Here is a 7,400-nt window from a genome sequence, read left to right as displayed (position 1 = left end):
TTCAGGCATTCAAGGCCAGTCTCTACATAATGAGTTGGAAGCCAGCTTGTGCTACATGGTACTCCCTCTCAAAGAAAGAAAGAAAGAGAGAAAGAAAGAAAGAAAGAAAGAAAGAAAGAAAGGAAGGAAGGAGGGAAGAAAGAAAGGAGGGAAGAAAGAAAGAAAGGAGGGAAGAAAGAAAAAGAAGAAAGGAAGGAAGGAAGGAAGGAAGGAAGGAACGAACGAACGAACGAACGAACGAAAGGGCAGCACCTGTTGAGCCAGGACAGTGAGACATGTGGACCCTTAGCAACAACAATGTACAAGTACCTGACCCCCGAGCATTGCAGTTCAGATAGTGTCTCTCTTTTTACATCTAATAGCGGCCCTGGGGAATGATGTGAATGTCTGCTAAAGCCTGTCTGCTATGCAGAGCTCTGGTTAGCTACTTATGGAGACTGTAAGTCTGTGAGAGCTGTGAACCTTGCCAACATCAGTGTACACACCGATAGGCTTTGCTGAGACGTCCCCCTTCCCCACCCTTTCTTCCCCTACATGAGCCGGCATCACAGATGCTCTTACACTATTGCTGCAGCCCCTGACTCTTCAAGGATTTTCCTCGCCTCCTGCTGGTTTCCAGTGTTCTACCATGGGCAGTTTGCACAGTGCAGTTTATATCTGTTGCTTGGCTTCTTCTTTCTGGACAAGGTCAGTTCTGGGTGTCTTACTCAGCCACCTTGAAATACCTTGGACCACTACTTCAACTCATATCTTCTTAGCCTTGCAATAAAAGTGACACCCCAGGAAGATGTTACATAAGCAACCCTCTCTTTTTTCACCCCTCCCACTCAGGAGTAAGATTATACCTATCCCAGCAGGAGAAATGCACAGTAATCCTGTGTTTTGAGGTAGTCTGAAAAACCACTGAAGACAGTTTGGCTTGGGTCCCTAAGATGTCAAAGGAAGGCTAGGAGCGCAGTAGCTGCTGGACTTTGTGTGCCTGTCCACCCGCCTGCCTTCTGACTTGTCCGATAGCAGTACTTCATGCTCGCATTCCACTGTGTTCACAGAGACTTGGGAACTCACAACAGGTCCTCCATTACTGGCTTCAAGTCAATTCTTGTTTCTTTAAAAAAATTTTAAAGTTTGTTTATTTTTATTTAAAATATGACTATATCATTTTAGCTTTCCTGTCTCTAACCTTTCCTAGGTCTCACCCTCAATTCATGTCCTCTTTTTAATTCTTACTGTTAAATGTATGTATTTGTGTATACACACACACACACACACACACACACACACAAATACATAGATATAACTTGCTGAGTCCACTTAGTGTTGCTTGTATATATGTTTTAGGACTGACCACTCAGTATTGGATAATCAGTTAGGGGGATAATCTCTGGGGAAGACTAACTCTCCCCTTCCTAGTAGTCTTTCATTGTCTGTAGCTCTTCGTCTAGGAATAACAGGTCCCATTAGATTTCCTCCGTGAATATTAGCGTGTCGACTTATTTTTACTAATCCTTTGAGAATTTCATGCAGCGTATTTTGATCATATTCACTGCCCCCAACTCCTCCCAGGTGCACCATCCTGTCAGGTCTACCCTCCTCCCAGGTCCATGCCCTTCCTCCTTAACAGCTTCTATTTCAAGTCCTCTTTTGTCCCCATCTCTAGAAGACACTATCTTGATGCCCTGGCTGGTCCTTCTCAATCTTTCCTCTCCCTCTTCCACGATGTTCCCTAAGTCTTAGTGGTACGGGTTTGTACTGTAGATATATCATTTTGAGGTGGACACCCCACAGGCTAGTTGTCCTCTGCATTGTGATCAGTTGCAGCTTTCTGCAATGGTCTCCATCTGCTGCAAATGTTCCCTTTTAATGTTTTAAGTTAGCATATGAAGAGATGAAGGATGTGGAATTCTCCAGAGGAGGAAGGTACTTGCTATGAAGAGGCCTCCTTCAGTCTATTGAGTTGGCTCTCTCTTTACCTCCCTTTGCATAAGGAAATATAAAGAAAGGATAAAGACTCCCCCGGAATCCCTTAGCCAGCATCTCCCGGGGATGGAGCTGGATGCTAGCCTGTTCTTCTGAAGGACAGCCCAGGCCCTGCTCCTCCCACTCTGTACTCTCGGGGAGGCCACGTTTCCCTGGACACTGGGGGAGAGACAGTCTGGTTCAGATTTCACACCATGCATCTTAAGCTCTTTATCAACAGGGCCGGGTCCAACACATCCGCTGGCTCGGCCTTTCCTTGCTGCTACTCCATCATGTCACAGCTGTGGCTCTGGGTGCCACGGGTTCTACTGCTTGTAACCATCAGCACAGTTGGCTCAAAGATAAGGTTAGTGGAATTCCTGTCTCCACATCTTGATGTGTACATTAGTGCAGGGGAGGGATACAGCCCTATCCTATACCAACTGGCCTTTGTCAATTTCTGGGAAACTGCATTCCTCTGAAGTTGTAAATCTCATGTTCAAAGACATGTTGGCAACAAGTGTAAGGACTAGATAAGAGCTAGCCATGAGCTTCAGTGCTACTGGGGTGGTACTCCAAGCAAGGGATGGGGAAGGACAGCATAGAAGACCTCCTCTGGGTTTCTCTAATGTGTACTCTATTCCTAGTCTTCAGGGATCCTTCCTCCCTCAGACTGAGGCTTCCTCCTCCCTTTCCAGGTCCCTGGGTACTGGTGTTCCCCAATTCCCATCCCCCTCACCCCTACCTGAAGAAGAAAGCTATTTTCTTCTGTTCTGCACTTTCCCTGGGGGCCTGAGTCACAGGCGATCTTTGAAGGTTAAAATTTCCCTGGGGATTGTCTAATGCAGGAAACATCTTATACATAATGAAACTGAGGTGACAGGGGTCACTAACGCATGCTATGTTACTTTCAAAATACTAGAAGAGGGCACACATGAGGCAAGTCTATCTGTCCCTAAAGTCTGTCACCTCCCACTGGGTTCAGGAGCTTCCTAGGCACTGTGGGGTTGTGCTGAGAGCTTTGAAGGTAAAGTCCAGCCACTCATTCTTGACTTCCCACCCAAGAGGAGGCTACCCTAGTGGTAGCTCAAATTCCTTCCTAGGGAATTTCTTCTCACAAGCAGTAGCTACTAGTTTTTAAAAAAAATTCCCAATGGCAAACGGAGGCACAATTCTAATGTTCATTTCAAGGAATTGATGTCTATTGGGCTTCTTTACAGAACATAGGTGAGAGGTTACCTACAGGGCTGTACGTAGGCCTCTTCTATAGACCACACCTGGAAGACCTTTATCCAGGAGAGATGAGGGCTTTCCTGTAGCTACACAGATGGAGTCCTCTTCACCAGTCTTCCCTGGCCTACGTACTCTACTTCCACCACAAGCAATTAAGGCGGAGTTGTTTATGACAGGTGGTACAGAGAGAGTGGATCCTCAGGTGAGGTCTGAATGCTCAGGTTAGGTTCTCATGCCCTCGCTACTCCTCCTTAAGGGGATATAAACAGCCAACAAGTCTGGTTGGCATAATTCTTTTGCAAGGGGGAACAGCTAAGCACCCCAAGATGGTGGTTGCTTGGCTCTGAGAACAGTCACTCACAATAGAAGTTGTAACAGGAGAGGGCACACTTCAGGGCTCCTGACCTACAGAGGGTGTGGCCTGAAGTCTGATATACCTTACATCCTGCTGTGCAACCCTCCCGCTGGGGAGGTCTGGGTGGCTTTTTGCTATTCAATCCCTCTGGCCTCTGCTCTGCCACCTGTAAAATGAGAGGGCTGACAAGCCATGCCGTGAGATGTCAGCTTAAGTCTTCTTTGGTCCTGACTGCAAGTCTTTAAGCTCCTAGAAATTCTAGAAGTGCTGGTCGGTGTGGTGATGATGCAGGGCCATTATGACTTCTTCAGCATCAGGTTCCCAGGGCCCTGGGCCTCTCAGCTGATACTGTCCCTGACTGCATGAATTCTGAACTTTCCCTCTTTCTTTATCTAATAGTACTGTGTCTAGAACAGCCGCCCCTGGCCTTGCTACTACCGTCCACATCTTCAGTGGAGACATCTGTGACTGATATTTCTGCTACAGTAAATCATTTATAGCAGCTAAACTGAGAAAGAACTAGCAGGGCATTCATACTAATCCTTTGCTCTCTGCAAAGCTGACCACCTTCTCCACTTGCAGTCTGGCAGACTGCCTCCACATCTCATTTTTCCTTTCCTTTAGGCCTAAACACTGGCCATGGTCTGCCCACAGTCTTGTAGGCCTGGGGTACAGAGGGGATTGATTGGAGAGCCTGGGGTGCTCTCTTTGATAGTTCCAAAAGTGGTGGACACCCAAGGAAGAAAGTGCCACCAGAGCAGCCCCAAATGCTAAGAGTATGATAGCCTGAGGCTCCAGTGCTCCAGGACACAGCCCCTGGAACTCCAGGCTGGACAGAGTGTGGGACCAAGAAATCACCATTGTCCTGGCTCTGCCTCTCACCTGCCCTGTGACCTAGGCGAGTGCCCTATCTGAGAAGTGGGCTGGTCATTGTATGTATTGCTCCCAGGGTATTCCCTTGTCATATTCACCAACATGGACTCCTGCTATTGGGGTCCCCCCTCATATGAAACCACATCTTACCCTAGGACCCCCATAGCTTCAGCCCCTTTTCCCTGGATCCCTAAGATCAGCTCCAAATAAACATCCTGATGTAGGAAGCCTTTATCAATACTTCAAAGTGGTGACACATGCCTTTAACCCAGTACTCAGGAGGCAGGGCATGTAGATTCCTGTGAGTTCAAGGCCAGCTTACAAAGTGATTTCCAGGTTAGCCAGGGCTATTTAGATAGACCCTGTCTCAAAAAACAAACAAACACCTCCACACAGCCTGAGTGGGACTCATCCTGTCCCCAGACCTCTTTACAATGACATCGTCTCTGAGTTGTTCACTCATCCCCGTGGGGACAGCAGAAAATGGGCCAGGTGGCATCACACTCAGTTCTCCAGCCAAGTGACAGCCACTACCAGCTAGCAGCTTCATTGGCTTAGACTATTGGCTTCCTTTGGCTTTGTAGTTACCTAAGTAACAGAACAGCCATGCACAAATCAAATGTTCCCAGGACAGCACATAGAGATAGCAGAGACAGACTCCATATGGAGGGAGCATGTAGCTCTTTTTCTCACTGTTTCTTTGGGGAGGGGAGTGTTGGGAAGAACCCAGAACAGATAAAACACCAGGGATCAGGTCCAAGCCATATCTTTACTGATTCGCAAAAAGCTGGTATTTTTCTTAGAGCATAACCCACAAACCCTTCATAGCTATGAAAGACCTCCCAACCCTGAGGCTGCATGAAGTCCTCAATCAGACTGAACCTGAAGTCCAATTACCCACCTGAAGTGCTGCTGTTGGTGACATGATATCCATGCAGATGCTGAGAGGCTCAGAGCCCTGATGCCATATGTCTCAGTGAATGGAGAAGCCACCAAGTCTGGGGAGGGGGAGACGTCAACATAACAGGGAGGTTACCCCATATTGAAGCTCTCAGCTAACATAGCTTACCTGTGCTGCTGTAGAGTGCTATGTACCCAGTAGGGTTAGTCAGGCCTGTGGCCCCCAGCTCTGGCCCTCTCTCAAAGAGGAGTCTGGTGATACCTATAAGGGCTGGACCTGTAGAACTGTACAGTGACTAAGAATGAAGGGAAATTTTCTGTTAGTCCCAATTTGATTACAGGAATGAATTACACCTGCCTTTGATGCATGAAGGTCATATCCAATGAATGAGAAACTAAGGGACATGGAGTTTAGAGACTGTGAGAGATATTCACATGGTGAATAGCTGAGCTGGGGCTGCAAGTTGTAGCATCATCAGGGTGTACATGGGGGTCATGATCCGGCTTCCCTTTTCATATGGGATGTCTTATCCCCTAGAAGTGCTTGTCTGGGCAGGAGCCAAGAGCAAAGTAGCTCAGCCATGCAGCCTGACTTCCGGGCTTCTTCTCAATGGACAGAGGCTAGAGCTGCCAGCCCTGCCTTGCAGGTAGGTGAGACCATATCAAGCACTGCATTTGATTGTTCCTGCTTGTGTGGCCTTGGCAGAGCATTGCTGCCCTCAATTCTCAATGTGCAGTCTCTGCATTTGTCTTGCTAAATCTACCTACAAGTTTGCCATGAGTTTTGATGCAAATGGAGTTGTAAATTCCATTTCAACTCCCAGTGGTTCATTATAAGCACTGACTTATGAGTAACATCCCTGCCTTCTTTATTGATTCCTTTTTTAAAAAAGTTAATAATTGTGTGTAGATTTCATTGCCCACAATCACATTATCTGTGGATAAATGTGGTACAGGTTCCACAGCCTCAATCTCATATCACTCATTACTTTTTCTTGCTCACTACACTGTTAAAACCTCTAGCTCTACACTCATGTGCAGGCAAGCCTGTTGGATTCTAGATCTTTTGGGAGAATATTTTGTCAGTTGTTACCTTTAATGATGCTCATTGCCGTGTTTTTCAGAAGGAGGAGGAAGTCAGGTGGAGGGAGTTCCCTTCTATTTCTGCCTTGTTGAGAGCTCATTACTATAAGTAAGAATTTATCTTGGGTCTTCTTCTGTACCACTGAGATGAGCATACAGATATAATCACTCTCATTCTGACAAGACACTGAGTATCTTGTCTTAAATGTTAAGCCAACTTGGTGGCTCTGATAGACACATTTTGTCCTTTCCATCGCCTTTCTGAGAAATAGTTGTATATGGTATTCTCCTCTGGTTTCGGTACTGAAGCCATGCTAGGCTCATGAAATAAATTATGTGGCACTGCCCATGCCTCTCTTTGCAGCAGAGTTCATGGTAACCTGTTGTGAGTTCTTTCCAGTGGAGCATAGACCTCAATAGAGCCGCGGGGTTGTGGTGGGAAGGGCCTTAGTTACAAATGCAGCTTCTGGAAGGCACTGAAACCTTTAAAGTTCTCCAGAGTTTTATTTGTCTTCGATAGTGTGGCTGTGCTAGCCACTGTCTGTGCCTTAAGGAACTTGTCCTTCTCATCTCAGGTGCGAAGCAGATGGCCACACAGATGCTCATCCTGTACCTGGGTGCTCTCTGTGGGCTTGTTCTCCCGCTCGCCTTTGCTCTCCCATCCTCTGTCTTGGCCAGCATCCTTGGAATGCTATCCATGCTGCTTATGTTCTCTTTGGGTTCGTGGATTCTCAGCTGTTTTTCCATTTCTTCCCATGTTTATGTTCTTCCTTTTAACTACTTTAGTTTTAGTTTGTTCTTCTTTAGCACAGAGAGCAGAGAGGGAAGCAAAACACTGCCTACATTCACTCCCTTTGCCTCTGCAGGGCATCACTGTCCGTACTTCAGGACACACACAGCTCCTCATTCTCCCACGTGCCCTTTGGTGTGTGTTGAGGTCACTAGGCACCAAGTCCATTTAGCAGAGCTGGTTTAGAGAGCCACAGAGTCTAAACATCTA

The 7,400-nt window shown here is 46.9% G+C and overlaps 1 long non-coding RNA gene across 1 annotated transcript; it reads right to left on the bottom strand.

The window, feature by feature from the left end:
- Positions 1-3,115: 3,115 nt before the first annotated feature.
- Positions 3,116-3,777, bottom strand: LOC134481987 (uncharacterized). Its single transcript, XR_010057951.1, has 2 exons — positions 3,627-3,777; positions 3,116-3,439 (listed from the first exon to the last, which is right to left on the bottom strand). It is a non-coding gene; the product is annotated as an uncharacterized LOC134481987 (long non-coding RNA).
- Positions 3,778-7,400: the final 3,623 nt, after the last annotated feature.

Source organism: Rattus norvegicus, chromosome 15 (genome assembly GCF_036323735.1).
Source record: "Rattus norvegicus strain BN/NHsdMcwi chromosome 15, GRCr8, whole genome shotgun sequence".
NCBI classification, from domain to species: domain Eukaryota; kingdom Metazoa; phylum Chordata; class Mammalia; order Rodentia; family Muridae; genus Rattus; species Rattus norvegicus.
Note: the sequence above shows the minus strand (reverse complement) of the source record. Positions and strands in the feature narration are given on the sequence as shown.